This window comes from Amblyraja radiata, chromosome 15 (genome assembly GCF_010909765.2).
Source record: "Amblyraja radiata isolate CabotCenter1 chromosome 15, sAmbRad1.1.pri, whole genome shotgun sequence".
NCBI lineage: Eukaryota > Metazoa > Chordata > Chondrichthyes > Rajiformes > Rajidae > Amblyraja > Amblyraja radiata.
Genome location: NC_045970.1, coordinates 32246200 through 32265948, shown reverse-complemented (window position 1 = coordinate 32265948; position 19749 = coordinate 32246200).

Here is a 19749-nt window from a genome sequence, read left to right as displayed (position 1 = left end):
TGCTTGGATCAAAGAGTTTGGACGGAGAAACAGCATGCATTGATTTGATTTCTGAACAGCTTCTGTTCTTGAAACAATTACAGAATTTATGTTTAAAGAATGACTTCTGTGAACATTCTTGAGTTAGACATTTGAGATTAAACATGAGATTAAAGGACTGGTTTACCATGCAGGCAGATCCTTTACTGAAAGCAAACATTTCAAAGGCAATGTGGAACACCATAAACACAAAGAGCAAATAGACGGGAGTGAATTGGAGACACAAGAGACTGCAGATGCTGGAATCTTGAGCAACACGCACAAATTAGAGGGTCAGGCAGCATCTATGCAGGGAATTGACAGACAACTTTTAGACTTCAGACTTTAGAGATACAGCCTGGAAACAGACCCTTTGGCCCACCGAGTCCGTGCCAATGAGCAATCCCTGCACATTAGCCTATCATACACATTTATAATTTTACCAAAGCCAATTAACCTACAAACCCATATGTCTGGGAGTGTGGGAGGAAACCGGAGCACCTAGAGAAAACCCACGCAGTCACAGAGAGAATGTACAGACAGCACCCGTAGATACATAGATACATAGACAATACGTAGGCCAATCGGCCCTTCGAACCATTCACTGTGAGCATGGCTGATCATCCACAATCAGTTCCCCGTTCCTGCCTTCTCCCCATATCCCTTGATTCCGCTAGCCTTAAGAGCTCTAACTCTCTCTTGAATGCATCCAGTCAATCGGCCTCCACTGCCTTCTGTGGCAGAGAATTCCACAAATTCACAACTCACTGGTTCATACCTGGGTATCTGGCGCTGTAAGCTCTGATACGTATCTCCTTGACTCCATCCCACTGCCCATTGTCCACCACAATCTTGCCACTGCCCCAATATGTCATGAGGTTGAAAAGGCCGTGCAAAGCAAAGAGCAACGAGGCAAGTTCCCTCCTGGCGGGAGGTCATAATTCCCTCATCTGGCTAAAGGAAAGTAGGAGAGCTCAGTGATGCCAAAACCGTCCACCTCAAGAAAAATGATTACAAAGTGGTCTTCTTACTGTCTATCACAGGGACAGGCTTCAAAGAAATCCTCCTCCTGCTCTTCCCAGACCTGCAACCCAGTTCCCATCTGTCAAGAGGTGCAATGGATGGATACCATCTTCAGAATACAGCAAGCAGCATTGTGCACTGCTGGTGATCTCTCTCACAATCCTGTCGTACCTTTCAAAATTCCATCACCCAAGTGGGATTTTTTGTGACTACATACACGCTAGTAATTTGTTTCATTCATCATATTTGAAAACATTAGCAACGCAGTGGTGCTGGTTTCCAACGGGAACGGCGACAGAGGCACCACACATCTCTGTCCTCCAGTTCCTACGGACTTCCGACGCTGGAAGTATAGGATTTTGGTGTGTTATTATCATGCCTTACAATGCTATGTACGACAGTGATAGCTACCTCTACTGAAGTGTGGATCGCTAGAAACTCTTTTTTTAATTTATTTTTATTAGAAGCAATGTACAGTAGTATAAACCGTGGCATAAGACATAATACGTTTCGTGTACAACTTCGTGTTTTAAATTGAACAATAGAAAAGTAACAGAAGAAAGAAAAATAGAGAAAAGAAGAGAGTAAGTGAAGTAGTGATGTGTAAACCCCTGGATCACCACTCCAGGAGTTAACAAGTGATAGTTAGTAGAAGGATAGAGAGAAAAAACACATAGTTGTAAAAAGAAAAGGAAAGAAGAAAGAACGGAAAAACAGAAAAACAGAAAGGGGGTATACCTACTTCATATCTTTCCACACCCCTCACCCAGTTCAGAAACGGTTAATTTCCAGAGTTGTGTTGCACCATGTTATGCTTGTAATAAATCGATGAAAGGAGACCATATCCTTAAAAATTGCTCTGATTTTCCTGCTAGGACGAATCTCATATCTGCTTGCTAGAAACTCATCCGCCCTTTGACAGGTCTTGTGTTTGGTCTTGCTAGGGGTCCGCATCCCGCTCCTCACCTGGCAAACCAGGTGGGGGTGACGGCTTAGTCGCCGACTATCCGACCATGGAGCAGGTAGCACGGGATTACATGGTACCTGTGGCGGGGGGGCCTCCCCCCGACCTGACCTAATGTTACCCAGTAAGATGGCCCTGAAGCAAGGCAAGTCTTCCCCAGCTGGTCCCGGAAGTAGATCTGCTATCCTCAATTACAATTGCTCCATTCTTTTAAATCTTTATTTATCTTTAATCAGACTTGACTGGATTTTATCTTGCACTAAACGTTATACCTTTTATTCTGAATCTTCACACTGTGGATGGCTCAGTTGTAATTATGTTGTCAATTGGCTGACTGGAGTAACTAACAAAAGCTTTTCACTAGTACCTCGATACACGTGACGATCATAAACTAAACTAATGATGGCTTTCCTCCAGTAAATGTTGGCAAAATAGAACATCAATCCAAAGCGATAACTGGTCCTATGGTGAACGCCTGGATTGTTTATAGACACAAAAATCTGGAGTAACTCAGCGGGTCAGGCAGCATCACTGCAGTGAAGGAATGGGTGACGTTTCAGGTTGACACCCTTCTTCAGACGTCTCGACCCCACCCATTCCTTCTCTCCAGAGATGCTGCCTGCCTGCTGAGTTACTCCAGCTTTTTGTGTCTGTAAACAATCCAAGTGTTCACCATAGGACCAGTTATCATTTTGGATTGATGATCTATGGAGGAAAACCATCATTAGTTTAGTTTAGTTTATTATCTTCGGTTTGAACCAGCATCTGCAGTTCCTTCCTACACTTGGATTATTTAGCTTAGTTTAAAGATACAGCGCGGAAACAAGTCCTTCGGCACACCAATGCCGTGCCGACCAGCGATCCTGGCACACTAACACTATCCTGCACACACCACGGACAATTTACAATTTTACCAAAGCCAATTGACCTACGGAATGCCCGGAGAAAACACACACAGAACATGGGGAGAACATACAAACTCCATACAGACAGCACTCGTGGTCAGGATTGAACCCGGGTCTCTGGTGCTGTAAGGCAGCACTCTACCACTGGGCCACCGTGCTGCCCCCTAAGCAGACACGCCTCTGATACTGGTCACCGAGAACTAGAGTGAATAGAGCATCGAGGCAGCTTGGCTCTTTTACAGCCACACTGAGCTTGGCCCAGGACTTTCAAGCTATTGTGGACTGTGAAATCAAAAGGCTCAATTTCTACATCCCTCACCACACAAAATACATTTGAAGAAAAATGTCAGAAGTAGGTACCAGGTTTCAGAAGAAAGTAAAACTTACTTTTTTCCCCTCCTTAATTGATATTCTGAGAACATAAAAAAGCCTTTGAAAGTTGGCAGTGCTTGGTCTTCACAGCAGGAACATTGAAATTACCTTAAATTGTGCTTTTTGTCCAACTTAAAAGCCAAAAGTACAAAGGAGAATGGTATCAAGGAATAGAAAGAACAGAAGCAAAGGTTCTGGCCCAAAGCTACATAGGAGTGACTTAATAGACGCTGCTTATTCTGAATTCAATGTAACAGTACAATCTGTAATACTTGGAACTGCCAATGGTCAGGGATCAATAAGATTACAAATGGGCATCACACTGCAGATATATTCATTCTGTTTGAAATCATGCAAAAGTAAGTGGCATATCTTGCAGTAAACGTTAGTCCCTTTCATGGGCGGAAATCCCGGGGGGGGGGGGGGGGGCACGTCCCTCCCATGCTTTGAGAGGTGGGGGACAATCCCACCCATGTTTCGTAATCCAGATTTTGAAATGCGGTGAAAAAAAACCTATTAAAATCTCCGCTTTCCGCGAAACAGTCACTGTTAAGCGCTTGTTAAATGTCTCTATTGACATCATATTATCACAATGACTCACCAATTGTGTTTTGACCTTCAAGTATTACTAAAGGTATTCACTGAGAATTTCTTAAAGCTGTCTGATGTGGGCACAATAACCATTTGAACTAATTGGATGTATTGGTGGATGGGAAAGATTTAAACGGGTATCGGATTTAAACGGGTCAGGTCATTAAGGGCTCCGGTCGAACAGGTTTCCTGGCTGGCTTGCAGGTAAGTCCCTCATTCACGGTATTTCGTTTTTTTCCCATCTCTCTCGCTCTCCCCCCTCCAAGGTTGATTCTTCTGTTTGCCTTTATTTGCTTCAGCTTTATTTGTTTACGTGTTATTTATCACATTGTAGCTTCTGAAAGATTCAAGCGGGTATCAGACGCTTTCTAAGGGCTGAATTGGCCCGTTTGCCGGTCCTTTCATCGCCCGGCGCGGCTTGAAATCAAACTGCTGCATCGAGGCGATCGAGGCTCCCGATGTTGAAGCCCCCGCCGGCCGATTTTAAGCCGTGCCGGGCGATGAAAGGCCCCGCAAATGGGCTGATACAAGCCCTACGATTCGGGGCGGACGTGTGTGTGTGTGTGTGTGTGTGTGTGTGTGTGTGTGTGTGTGTGTGTGTGTGTGTGTGTGTGTGTGTGTGTGTGTACGCGCGGCCGCCAAGAAATTGGGTCCGCCCCATGTTGTGATAGCGATTTCCGCCCCTGGTTTTATCCTGTATCTGTACACTGTGGACGGCTCGATTGTGTAATCGTGTATAGTCTTTCCGCTGACGGGGACAGTGGGGGTGTAAAGACAGGTGTGCTGGGTGGGGTTGGAAACTGGGTAGATGAGAAGCGAGGGGAGTACCTGAAATTGGAGAATTTATTGTTCTTACCATTGGGTATTAGGCTACTCAAGTGGAATATGAGGTGATTTTCTTCTATTTTATAACCTGATTTTATAATTAGTTTTTGTAAAAACACAAAGTGATGGAGTAAGTCAGTAGATCTGACAGATCTGTGGAGGGTAGAAACAAGGAACTGCAAATGCAGGTAAATACACAAAAGTACACAAAGTGCTGAAGTAACTCAGCAGGCCAGGCAGCATCTCTGGAGAACATGGATAGGTGAATTTTGTAGGTTCTCCAGAGATGCTGCCTGACCTGCTCAGTTACTCAAATACACCTGGAACATTTCCAACATTTCCCTACCATTTCTAGACCTCACTATCTCCACCGCAGGTAATAGACTACTGACTGACATCTACTATAAACCCACTGACTCCCATGGCTATCTGGACTACACTTCTTCCCACCCTGCTTTCTGTAAGGACTCCATCCCCTACTCCCAATTCCTCCGTCTACACCGCATCTGCACCCAGGATGAGGTGTTCCAAACCAGGAACCTCATTCTTCAGGGAACTGAGGTTCCCCTCTTCTACCATAGATGAGGCTCTCACCAGGGTCTCTTCTATACCCTGTGACTCTGCTCTCACTCCCCACCCCCCCAGGGCAGAGTCCCCCTTGTCCTCACCTTCCACCCTACCAGCCGTCATATACAACAAATAATCCTCCAACATTTTCGCCACCTCCAACGGGATCCCACCACCGGCCACATCTTCCCATCTCCTCCCGTCTGCTTTCCACAGAGACCGATCCCTCCATAACTCCCTGGTCAATTCGTCCCTTCCCACCCAAACCACACTCTCCCCTAGCACTTTCCCTTGCAACCGCAGGAAATGCTACACTTGTCGCTTTACCTCCCCACTTGACTCCATTCAAGGACCCAAGCAGACTTTCCAGGTCCGGCAGAGGTTCACCTGCACCTCCTCCAACCTCATCTATTGCATCCGCTGCTCTAGGTGTCAGCTGCTCTACATTGGTGAGACCAAGCGTACGCTTGGCGATCGCTTCGCCCACCAATAACCAACCTGATCTCCCGGTGGCTCAGCACCAACTCCACCTCCCATTCCGAATCTGACCTTTCTGTCCTGGGCCTCCTCCATGGCCAGAGTGAGGCCCACCGTAAATTGGAGGAGCAGCACCTCATATTTCGCTTGGGTAGCTTACACCCCAGTGGTATGAACATTGACCTCCAATTTCAGGTAGTCTCTGCTTTCTCCTCCCCTTCCCAGCTCTCCCTCAGCCCTCTGTCTCCACCTCTTCCTTTCTTCTCCTACCCCCCCACCTTCACATCAGTCTGAAGAAGGGTCTCAACCCGAAACGTTGCCTATTTCCTTCGCTCCATAGATGCTGCCTCACCCGCTGAGTTTCTCCAGCATTTTTGTCTACCTTCGATTTTCCAGCATCTGCAGCTCCTTCTTAAACTGCTCAGCTACTCCAGCACTTTTTGTTCTTTTGAAGATTTCCCCACAGTGAAGATGTGGATCACAGAAATGACGGAGACATGACATTTAGAAAAAAATAAGGTTTGTTTTGTCTGACAAATCAGATCAATTTTCCAAAATATGGTCTCCTTTCATTGAATTCCTTCAACAACATAATGGTTGAACACAAATTCAAAACCGACGCTCGGGTCGGGTGAGCGGGCGTAGGGAAGGGTAGTGGGATATATCTCCGCTTTTTTTTTCACTTCTTCGTTAGTTCAGGGGTTTTTCTTTTTCGTATCTTTTCCGAAATTCTTTTTCTTTTTCCTTTCTTCTTCCTTTCCCTTCTTTCCTTTTTTCTTTTTTCCAATTTACTTATTAGTTTACAAAGTGTTAAAACTGAAGCTGTACGAAAATTGTATAATTGTTATGTCGATTACTTTCTCTTTGTACAATTGCTTCTAATAAAATAAATATTAAAAAAAAGAAAGATTTCATCATCTCCGGTTCTTGAAGCTCCAAGTAATTTTATAAACTAGTTTGGTTTATTTCTCAACTTTGCTCTAAGTCTAAACTATGTTTTCTCATTCCAAATTGCTTGATTGAGACTTAAACACTGCTCTACTGACCCCCTGTGTTCGTGCATTGGAACTGCAAGCTGCCTCACCCTGGTGCTGTGGGGCTCTCGCTACAAATGCTCAGGACTGCCACCTAGAGCCAGAACGGGTACTGCAGCCAAATCTTCATGTGTTTTAAGTTAAGAAAACTGCCTGGACCAAGACAGCACCGAGATCTACTCCCCCTGGATTCTACCACTCACCTGCACATTAGGGGCTATATAGAGCGGCCAATGAACCTACAGACCTGCGCTTATTTGGGATATGTGTGAAGTGGGTAAAAACGGGAGCATCAGCACGGTCACATGGAGAACTCACCCACAGTCAGGATCGAACCCAGGTCTAAGAAGGCAGCAACTCTACCGCTGCGCAACCCCTAATTCATGACTCCTCACTCTTCCTAGATTCAGGAATGCTTGTGATTAGAAGCACAGCACTGTACATTTCCACCAGGTCTGGACCACCCCAGTCCCACATGTAGACCCTGTAGTGTATTTTGGGTACTTGGAACTGACTCAAAAGAACTCTCAGATACAGGAGTAAACTAGCAAGCTTCTTTATTGTAGGACGCAACCATGAGTCTCCTTCAGCGCATGCGTCCCCTCACACAAGACATAACATATGCTAATTACACTATATACATTACACTGCTCCCCCTTTAGCTTGGAGGCGAATAACACCATTTCTAGTACATTAAATATAATTGATTAACACACAGTTGCAAAATTATATTATTGCAGTCATCTTACATTACATCCTCAGAACTGTAAACTGTATCTAAACTTAGCACTTATAATGGTTCATTCCATTCATCTTTCTAATCACTCTAGCTCTACCTCTATCTCTGCCTCATCCCTTTTTAAATATCCTAATCTAATTTGCAGATTTCTTCCTGTTCTTGAAATTCTGCTAAAGTTAACATTTCCTCTGTTTCTGTTCCTTATTTGTAGGTGGGATCTGACACATGACTGCAGGTTTTCGTTTTTCAGTCGCTCTCTGTCGCTCAATTTCCTGGCGCTACGTATTTATCTGCTCTTGTTGTATAATGACATTCTGCAATGCATAAACATTTGTCCATTGCTCAGTGAAGGAAGCTCCATGTTGGACTATACTGAAGTGTCCTAATCGCAATCGGTCCTGCATACTTTTGTCTCGACCGGCAAGCCTCTCTTCATTAGACTTTTCTGTTAACAGCTTTTTGCTCATCGTCACACATTTATTTAACCGTTCTTTGCAACGTTTAAGCCTTTTCTGCTGTTCGTCTATGTGTCTTCTTAAATCACCTTTCTGGTTATTCATCAAGAAGTAGGATTTATACTGTCCTTGCAATACAGCAGTGGCTTTGATTTGCGCTCTGTATATTTCTCTTACTACATAAGCACGGTAGTGATACTGCACTACAACTGCTGTATAAATCACTGCCAAAATGCTGAAGTAACTCAGCAGGGCAGACAGCATCTCTGGAGAGAAAGAATGGGTGACATTTCGGGTCGAGACCCATCTTCAGACTAATGTCAGCAGAGAGGGAGATACATAGATAAGGAAGTGAAAGGTGTTAAAACAGGACAAAAGGAATTGAGATCAAGGAAAATATAGAATAGATCATTGTGAGCTGGGAGAAGGTAACAAAGCAAACACAGATAAAATGTAGTCGGTGACAGTAAGACTGATCGGAGAACTGGGAAGGGGGAGGGATGGAGAGAGAGGGAAAGCAAGGGTTACTTGAAGTTAGAGAAGTCCCACAGAGCCAGGTACAACTCAATGGGTAAGTTGTTGAGGGGTGTCACTTGCCTTGAAGGAAATCAACCTTGACAGCTTGTTGAGGGCTAACATGTGGCCCACCTGACCCATATTTCTCCATATGTTTTCTCTTTTGATCATTTATACATTGGGAAAGAATGGGAATCAAAACGCTCGAAGATCTGTATGAAGTGGGAAAATTACTATCATTTCAACAACTACAACTGAAATATAATTTGAAAAATAACCAATATTTTAAATATCTTCAAATTTGTGATTATTTGAAAAAATACACAAAAGACTATCATAATATGCCTTCCGACTTACTGGATGAAGCAATGAAGACAAAGGCGGAATCAGCTAACTTAATATCGTACTTATATAATATCATTTTAAACATAGAAATACCCACAACAGATGGAATTAGAAGAGACTGGGAACAAGAATTAGCTATAAAAATTTCAAAAGAGAGCTGGGATAAACATTTACTACAGGTGCATAAATGCTCGATCAATGTACGACATACGCTTATCCAATTCAAAACATTACATAGACTATACTATTCAAAAACTAAATTAAATAAAATCTTTCCTAATGTTTCACCAATCTGTGATAAATGTCTGTGTCAAGAAGCTACCATAGCGCACTCTTTTGTTTTTTGTACAAAAATCCAAAAATTCTGGCATGGAATATTTGATATTTTTTCAAAATTAATTAAAATAAAACTGGTACCAAAACCAGAATGGATCATTTTTGGGATATCGGAAGGTATCCCTGAATTAAACGTGTATCAGAAGAATTTACTCAATTACGGGCTAATAATGGGAAAAAAGCTCATACTTAAATTCTGGAAAAATGCGCCCACACCAACAATAAAAATGTGGATATCAAATATGTTTGAAACATTACATCTGGAAGAGATGAGATTCCTCTTAGCAGATAAAGCAAACCAATTCCAAAAGACGTGGTCTACGTTTATGGACCTATTACAAGCATGAGGTGCAATAGTAATTTAAAAAATAAATAAATAAATAAATGGTATCAGGACCTGGCATTGGGAGATAAAACAACAAAAACAGACTTGGTTGGTAGTCTTTCTGCGGAGTTTAATGTTATAATAGAGCGATTGTCCTTACTTTCTTTTTCTTTCTTTTCTAGGGTCTACTTTCTTACTTTACTTCCTTCTCTAACTTCTTTTCTAAGGGGCTTTCTTTTCCCAACACTCTCCTGCACTTCACAACTCTTGCGCACCTTCTTTACTTTCCTTACTTCTATCTTTTTCTTAAAGCTTTAAAAAAAAAAAAAAATGAAGCGGTACAAAAAATGTATTAAGATATATGTGTTGTGTGTTATTGTAATTTACCGTACTTCTAATAAAAAAAATAAATAAATTAAAAAAAAAAAAAAAAATGTTTTCTCTTTTGCGCGAGAGACTTATTCTGTAAGTGGATAAAGTGTTTCCATTATAAATGTATTTATTTAAACACAGAACCAAAAAGGAGAGCACAGTAAGCTGCTTATAACATCTACACGAGAGTGATCATGAATGGTTTTGCCGGTTATGGTCTACCACATGGAGCAAACAAAATGCATAAATCAAAGCTTCAGAGAACGCCAGCTCACAAGGTTAGGTTGAGGGTAGAGAGATTGATCAGTTGGACTCATCAAAAATGGCCTGCTACCATCTATTATATAAAGTAAATCATCCTCCCTATTAACCTTTCCTGACAGAAACAACAGGCAGGGAATGATAACTGTTAGTAGTATTTCATGAGCTCACATAATCTTCTATCGTAGGAGGTAGAGGTGTTCAACTCTTTACTGAAGTGTGTTCGCAGATAGCTGGGTATTCAGTACAAGTTCAGTTACCCAGAAATTAATGAAGGTGACAACTCCTGGCAAGAGAAGACCAACGTCCTTCTCGATTTACATGCATTAGTCTTGTATGACATAATTCACAATTCAGAAGTGTACAAAGACAGACAGGAATATGGTCAGGGATCGAGCATTCATCTTTCTGATCATTTCAAATCTTCCAGGTTTACCTCAAACTCTTTGGAAAAAAATGTAGATCTGAGACGGTAATGCTTCCTTTCAAACATCATAGTCCTGAACCGGACTAAACACTTTAATTCTCCTTCCCATTCCCACACAGACCTTTCTGTCCTGGGCCTCCTCCATTGTCAGAGTGAGGCTACACGCAAATTGGAGGAACAGCATCTCATATTTTGCTTGGTTACAGCCAGTGTTATGAATATTGAATTCTCTAACTTCAAGTAACCCCGGCATTCGCTCTCTCTCTATCCCTTTACCGAAGTCGCACCAGCTTCTCGTTCACCCAACAGCTAACAATCGTCCGTTTCCTTTATCATTATTACTTTTTTGCATATCTTTCGTTCATTGTGCTATATCTCTCTACATCATCGTCTATATCTCGTTTCCCTTATCCCTAACCAGTCTGAAGAAGGGTCTCGACCCGAAACATAACCCATTCCTTCTCTCCAGAGATGCTGCCTGTCCCGCTGAGTTACTCCAGCTTTTTGTGTCTATCTTCTGTTTAAACCAGTATCTGCAGTTCCTTCCTACACCAGTGATAGGTAGATACAGGTAAGAGGAGGGGGTTGATTAGCAGATGGGTTGACAAAGGCTTGAGATAAAAAGGAGACAAAAGGCTGGTATATAAGAGGTGTGAAATGAGAAGCAAAAGGGAGGGATAGGGTTGGAAGGAGTGATAATGGGAGAAATCGGTGCACATCAGGGCACAGGGAAGAGAGAGGGGAAGAAAGAGGAGGTATGTAACCAAAATTTGGAGAGTTCAATGCTCATACTGTTGGGTTTTTATGCTCTTCTTATAAAACTACTATTTAAATATTAATAGTGGATACTCTGCTTCATCTTAATCAATGCATTATTGAGAAATAGACAATGTTAGACATAGTCTGCTTCCAAATGCTTCCATAATTTGAGCGTATTAATCTCCGCCGCCCTATCTGCAAATGTCCATTCCAGGTATTGATCATATTTTGTAGTCAGAACCACCCAAATTAGTTATTTATATTTAAACCTTGTTTCGGTCATTCCCACTTGGCCTTCAGCCAAATTGCAGAAAATTTAATTTGCTGCATTTTATATTGGTTTTCTACTCAAAATGTTATGAGCAGCTTTAGCTCACTCTAAGTAGATCATAAATTGTGGCAGCAAATAATTTAATTAAAGCATCGCAGAAGGATTGACATAAATTAATTTCTCTCATGAGCCTTTGATCAAAAAATGGTTGGCACATTTAAACCTCACGCTGGACTTAATATAAGAACAGCATTAATTGCCACGGCAGCTGCACGAGGCGGTGGTGGAAGGAGCCAATGGCATCGCGCTGGGCCAGGCCGACACCTTCTTGATGGCCAGGATAGCAGCAGCCAGCCGAGAGTTCCGCCCGAGTCGACAGAATGCCCCTCTTCCAGGCCGACGTCCGTGTCAGTGTGACCCTGGGACATGCGATGTCCACAGGGACTCTGGAGGCCTTCCATGAACGCTGGTCACTGTGCGGGGGGTGGGGTGTGGATAAGAATGATAGTGTTGTAATTCGATGATTGATTGACTGAGGTTTGTAAACTGCCGGACTGATCTCTGTAACTATGATTAACTGACTAAAATGTCCTTGTTAAGGCAAAAAAAAACACCCTTTCTTGATTAATCCAGTGGCCCCAGGACATTAAAACGAGAGGGCTATAAGGATTGCATGTTTCCTTAGCCCTCGATCGGACGTTTCAGAGACTTGGTAGTTGCAAGATAGCACAACGTAGCAGCTCTCTCAGTATTGTTCTGTTGTGTTTAGTTTAGAGGTACAGCATTGAAACAGGACCTTCGGCCCACCGAGCCCACACCGACCATCGATCACCCTTTCACACTAGTTCTATGTTGATGAGAAAGTGGGGTAACATAGAACATACTCTGGAATTTAGAAGGATAAGAGGGTACCTTATTGAAACATATAAGATTATTAAGGGTTTAGACACGCTAGAGGCAGGAAACATGTTCCCGATTTCGTGGGAGTCCAGAACCAGGGGCCACAGTTTTAAGAATAAAGGGTAAGCCATTTAGAACGGAGATGAGGAAATACTTTTTCACACAGAGAGTTGTGAGTCTGTGGAATTCTCTGCCTCAGAGGGCAGTGGAGGCCGGTTCTCTGGATGCTTTAAAGAGAGTTAGATAGAGCTCTTAAAAATAACGGAGTCAAGGGTTTTGGGGAGAAGGGTGGAACGGGGTACTGATTGTGGATGATCAGCCACGATCACATTGAATGGCGGCGCTGGCTCTAAGGGCCAAATGGCCTACTCCTGCACCTATTATCTATCGTCTATTGTCGACAGAGGCCAATTAACTTACAAAACCACACTTCTTTGGGATGTGGGAGGAGACAATAGACAATAGGAGACCAGAGTACCCGGGGGGAAACCCATGCAGTCACAGGGAGAATGTGTCAACTTTGCACAGGTAGCACCCGAGTTCCGAATCGAACCCGGGTCTCTGGAGCTGCGCTGCCCGCAGTGTATGGTATGATTTAACGGAAGCATACAGAACAAGCATTTCACTATATCTCTTCATCATCTACATCCTCCCCCTTGGTCATATACTCCGTCACTTCAAACTGGACTTCCATTGCTATGCTGATGACACCCAGATCTATCTCAGCACCAAGTCCCCCGACCACCCCCCTCTCTCCCATATCAACTCCTGCCTGTCAGCCATCAAATCTTGGATGCAACTCAACTTCCTTAAATTAAACAGTAACAAAACAGAATTTCTCCTCATTGGCTCCAAATCAACACTTACCAAAATTAACAACCCCACTCTCACTATTGACGGCACCACTGTCTCCCCATCTCCTCAGGCCCGCAACCTTGGCGTGATCTTTGACTCAACCCTCTCCCTTGAGCCTCACATCCGCCATGTTGTCAAAACATCATTTTTTCACCTCCGCAACATTGCCAAAATCAGACCCTCTCTCACACCCCCCGCTGCTGAAAGACTCATCCATGCCTTCATGGATGGACTGGACTACTGTAACTCTCTTCTCTTTGGCATCAATTCCAGCAACATCAACAGACTCCAACTGGTCCAGAATGCAGCCGCCCGACTCATTACCCACACCAAATCCTGGCACCACATCACCCCAGTCCTCAAAGAACTTCACTGGCTTCCCATTTCCCACCGGATCATCTACAAAATCCTGGTCCTCACCTACAAAGCCCTCAACCACTTGGCCCCCCCTTATCTCACTGACCTCCTCTCCCCCTACCAACCCTCACGGTCCCTCAGATCCATTTCAGCCGGTCTCCTCTCCATTCTGAAATCCAACCTCTGCACTTTTGGAGACAGAGCCTTCTCCAGGGCAGCTCCCAGGCTCTGGAACTCCCTCCCATAATTGATCCGAACTTCTGAGTCCCTCACCATCTTCCAGTCCCGCCTCAAGACCCATCTCTTCACCTCTGCATACCCTTAGTCCCATGTCCCCCTCCCCTTTGCATCTCTGTCTTACTGCTCTATTTTGTTTTGTTCTTGACTCACCATGTAAAGCGACTTTGATTCCTTGAAAAGCGCTATACAAATAAAATGTATTATTATTATTATTATCTCTGTAAATGTGACAATAAAAAACCATTAAACTACTAAATTGTGGATAGAAAATGCTAATGCAGAATACATTAACCACATTCTCCTCAGTATTGTGTCAATTTTATAACTCCAAATTATATCTTTAGTTTACTAAGTTAATTCAAGCATTAAAGGGAATATAGGGAAGAAAAGTGGTTGGACTTTGGAATGCACTGCCTGAAAAAGTGATGGAGACAGGGACTCACTCAACATTTAAGAAATTACTAGACGGTACTTGAATCGGCAAGGCATAGAAACAAGTGTTGATTAATAGGTTTCAAAGGTCAAAGGCTTCAAAGGACTTTTATTGTCACGTGTACCAATTACGGTACAGTGATATGCGAATTACTATACAGCCATACCAAAAAAAAAGCAATAAGACACACAACTGCATAAAAGTTAACATAAACGTCCACCACAGTGGATTCCCCACATTCCTCACCGTGGAAGGTAAAAGTTTGGAAGGTAAAAAATTTCAACCTTCTTCCTCTTTATTCTCCTGCGATCGGGGCAGTCGAACCATCCATCGGTGCGATCAAAGCCCCCGCAGCCGGCGGTCGAAGCTCCCACGTCAGGGCGGTCGAAGCCCCCGCGTCAGGTCGATCAAAGTTCCCGCGTCGGGGCGGTCAAAGCTCCTGCGGCTTGGAGTCCCTGAAGTCGGTCCCTGACCAGAGACCGCGAGCTCCGTGATGTTAAGTCCGCAAGCTCACACGGTTGGAGCTCCAAGGTCGATCCCTGGCAAAGGGATTGCGGGCTCCGCGATGTTAAAGTCCCGTAGGCTCCCCGCGGTGGTGCTCTCAAAAGTCGGTCTCCAGCAAAGGCCGCCAACTCCTCGATGTTAAGCCGCAGTGCGGACGGAGATACAATACGCATCTCCGTCGAGGTAAGAGATTAGAAAAAATTCCTCCCCCGCCATAAAACAAGCTAAAGAACACTAAAAACATACATTTAACATATACTATTAAAACACAAAGAAGGGACAGACAGACTGTTGGAGAGGCAGCCATGGCGCATACATAGAATTTCTACACATTTGTTACTGTTTAATGTTTCAGTTGAAAAACATTTTATTTTGATTTTTGATGAATAACTCAAAATAGGATTAGGTGGTGGGGGCGCTGCAAGCTGGCAGCCCTGCCAGCAGCGTGTTAGTTTTTTCTACTTTTTACATTTTTTTTAGTGTGTCCTAATGTGTGTTTTTAATGTCTCTCTGTGTGTCTTGTGTGGGAGTGGTGTGCGGGGGTAAGGGGGAAACCGCTTCGGTCGCCTCCTCCATGGAGAGGCAACTTTTTCCATGTCGCCTCCCCCGTAGCCTAACATCGAGGATCGGTGCAACCTTTCCAGAGACGTGCCCGGGTCTTCAGCGGCAGGCGCAGCGCGGACTCTCGTCGTGGAGCGGGCGAGCCTTCGCCGGGGGTCGCCGGAGGGGAGCGCTCCGTTTGCTGGCCTGCGGCAGCCTGAAGCCGCGGTCTGTAGAGCTCCAGCCGGCGCGGCGTCCGCAGTCTGGGATCCCTTGTTGGGGACCAGGGAGGAGAAGAGCTCCGACCGCCAGCCCGCGGCCTACTTCTACTGCGGGAGCGGCGGCGACTTACCATCAGGAGCGGGGTCCCTCGCCGGAGATCCCTGGAGAAGAGCTCCGACTGCCGGCCCTGCGGTCTGCGGTGCTTCCGGCTGCAGCGTGGCGGGGTCTTTAGATCTTCGACCGCCGGTCTGCGGCCTACACCAACCTGAAGCCGCGGTCTCCGGTGGGGAAGCACCGATTCTGGGCTTTACCTTGTCTAATCATCTGGACGCCCGCAATCGCGGCTGCGGAGGGTTGAGGTCCCGACCATGGGGGAAAATGGAGGAGGACTGGCCAAATTTTGTGCCTTCCACCACGGTGATGAATGCTGTGGTGGATGTTTGTGTTAATTTTTTTATTGTGTGTTCTTTTTCATTGTATCGCTGCTGGCAAATTCATTTCATTTGCACCTTATGTGCAAGTGATGAATAAAACTGATATTGATAGATATTGATTAGTATAGATTGGTTGGCTGCAAGGCGTACGAAATGCACCAACTAGACAGGATTGTGAAGACCGCCAGCAGGATTATTGGTGCTCCACTCCCTTTCCTGCTGGACATATACAGGAAGAGATGTATCAGCAGAGCCATCTCCATCACCAAAGACCCCTACCACCCATCGCATCACATATTCTCCATCCTGCCATCTGGGAAGAGGTACAGGAGCATTAGCTGCAAAACCAGCAGGATGCTCCTCAGCTTCTTCCCGCAGGCTATAAGACTGATAAACGGACTTTGCCCCCTGCCAAAGTATCGCGCACCAACCTGGACACACTGCAGCAGAGCCACTGTCGTGCCGCTGCCGATCGGAACGCCTGTTGATGTTTAGTAGAGAGTTTAATTTGTTCATGATATATGTATTTTTATTTCTATTTATTTTTTACTGCACACTGAATGGACACTGGTTGAGCAACGTTTTTTTGTTTCCTCTGGGTATGTGAGTACTCAGGAAAATGACAATAAAGATATACTACTACTGCATGGGCGAGGTGGGCTGAAGGGCTTGTTTTGATTCTGGATTACCTTATTACACAAAGCTGCAGCTAAAAAGCTAAACTCCACGTAATCCTGTACAACTGGTTTACGCCGTCACCTTTGCAGGTTTCTCTTTTACAAGGTGTTTTCCAATTCTGCAATGAAATTCACCACCATTAGGAGAGGTATTTCTGAATGATGGCTGAATATGTAAAACATATCCCCCTCCCCTCCCCATAATGACATTCCCTTCCAGGAAACTATGCCTTTTATTGGCTGTGCTCCTCACAGAAGCAAGGGACTCCCCCCTCTCCCCCCCCCCCCCCCCCCTCCCCCCCCCTCCCCCTCCCCCCCCCCCCCCTCCCCTCCCCACCCCAAAGACTATAATTCTCCCCTATAATTATGGGGAGAGTTGCTGTGTTAGATTTTCCAGGTATTCATCTGATTACTAGGGCGGCACAGTGGTGCATGGGGCAGGGCAGTGATGCAGAGGTAGAGTTGCTGCCTTAGAGATGATCCAAGATGGCGGCGCGCACAGTCGCAGCGGCTCGAAGCTCTCCCTTTCGGTGCTTTTTTTGTGTGTTTTTGTTTGTATGTCTGTTTGACAATGTTACGTTTTGTCGTGCGAATCTCACCTTCAGCCGACAGGATCTTCTGATTATCGGATTACAGTGTAAACAGGCAGTTAAGAGTGTTTTTCTGCATTCACGCAACATACCGGAGGAGATAGCCAGGACACCGGGCTCTCCGTGGATTGTTGTCGGCCCCAGCAAACGCTGGAGATGGAGGAGGCACAGGAAGCAAAAGCGTGGTCGCCGGTCCGGACTACTCGCTAGGCTAAGGCAACAACCACATAAACCACCGCTACCCAGCATCATTCTCACCAACGCCAGATCTATCACCAACAAAATGGACGAACTAAGACTACAGGTCGCCGCAAACAAATTCATCGCGGACAGTTGCATTCTGCTAATAACAGAGACGTGGCTACACGCACTTGTACCGGACGGAGCCATTGAGCTAGCAGGCCGCACAGCATTTCGCTGGGATAGAAACAAAGACTCCGGTAAGAACAAAGGAGGGGGGTTATGCATCTACGTTCACAACAACTGGTGCACAAATACCACAATCATAGACAGACACTGTTCTGCTGATTTGGAGTACCTGATAGTTAGATGCAGGCCTTTCTACCTTCCACGTGAGTTTACCATGGTCATAGTTACAGCTGTGTATATCCCACCGGATGCTAATGCTAGCATAGCCCTAGGTTACCTCCATAGCGCTATCAGCAAACAAGAGAACACCTACCCCAAAGCAGCCCATATCATAGCTGGTGATTTCAATCACGCAGACTTAAAATCAGTTCTCCCCAAGTTTGAACAACACATCAAATGTGCAACCAGGGGAGAAAATACATTAGACAAGGCCTACTCAAACATCAAGAAGGGGTTTAGAGCCACACCACTACCACACTTAGGCCAGTCGGATCACTTATCCATTCACTTAGCACCAGCATACACCCCCCTCAGGAGAAAAGCTCAACCCACCACCAGGACTGTTAAAACTTGGCCTGAAGGAGCTTCCTCACAGCTACAGGACTGCTTTGAAAGGACAAACTGGGACATTTTTGGAAATCAGGACTTGGAGGAGTACACATCCACGGTACTCTTTTACATCCAGAACTGTGTTGACAACGTCACCGTCGACAAACTCATCCGGGTGTACCCCAACCAGAAGCCGTGGATGACAAAAGAGGTCAAACTCTCCTCAAGGACCGCAACACCGCCTTCAGGTCTGGCGACAGAGCCCTGTACAGCGCTGCTAGAGCCAACCTGAAGAAAGGCATCAGGGATGCCAAAGCGGCCCACAAGAGGAAGATAGAGGACCACTTTAACAACGATCCACGGCGGGTGTGGCAGGGCATCCAGCACATCACCAACTACAAGCCCAGCAACAGCACAATGGCCAACGGCGACGCCTCACTGGCAGAGGAGCTGAACTGCTTCTTTGCTCGCTTCGAGGCAGAACCAGAAGAGCTCGTCACCATTCTCCCACCAGCCCCTAACAACAACAACTACACCCTCACTGTGCAGGAGCATGAAGTGAGGCGGGTGCTCAGGGAGGTGAACCCGAGGAAGGCTGCCGGCCCGGATGGCGTGACAGGAAGGGTTCTGAAGGAATGTGCAGACCAGCTCTCCGAGGTCTTCACGAAAATCTTCAACCTGTCCCTGTCCAAATCCATCATCCCACCGTGCCTGAAGTCTGCCACAATCATCCCACTACCAAAAAAGCCTGTTATCAGCGGCCTTAACGACTACCGACCGGTCGCTCTCACACCAGTCATCATGAAGTATTTCGAGAGGCTGGTCCAGCAGCACATCAAAGCCAGCCTCCCGCCCAACTTCGATCCACACCAGTTTGCCTACAGAGCAAATAGGTCCACTGAGGATGCCATCGCCACTGCTCTTCACACTGCACTGACCCACCTCGAACACCAGGGGAGCTATGTGAGGATGCTTTTCATTGACTTTAGCTCCGCATTCAATACCATCATCCCCAGTTTGCAGACGACACGACTGTGGTTGGACGTATCTCAGGAGGAGATGAGGCAGCCTACAGGGAGGAAGTCCAAAGACTGGCAGCGTGGTGTTCAGACAACAACCTCATCCTAAACACCACAAAAACAAAGGAAATTATCATAGACTTCCGTAAGAACAGTGCAGCCCCCAAACCCCTATTCATCAATGGGGACTGTGTGGAAAGGGTCTCAGACTTCAGATTCCTGGGCACACAAATTACGGAGGATCTCTCCTGGACTACAAACACCACCACAGCAGTCAAGAAGGCCCAGCAGCGACTCTACTTTCTGAGGATCCTCAGGAAAAACCTGGAGGAGAAGCTGCTGGTGTCCTTCTACCGCTGCTCCATCGAGAGTGTGCTGGCGTACTGTATAACCACATGGTATGCCAGCTGCTCTGCAGCGGACAGGTGAGCCCTTCAAAGGGTCATCAACAGGCTGCCCACTGCCCTCCCTGAAGGAC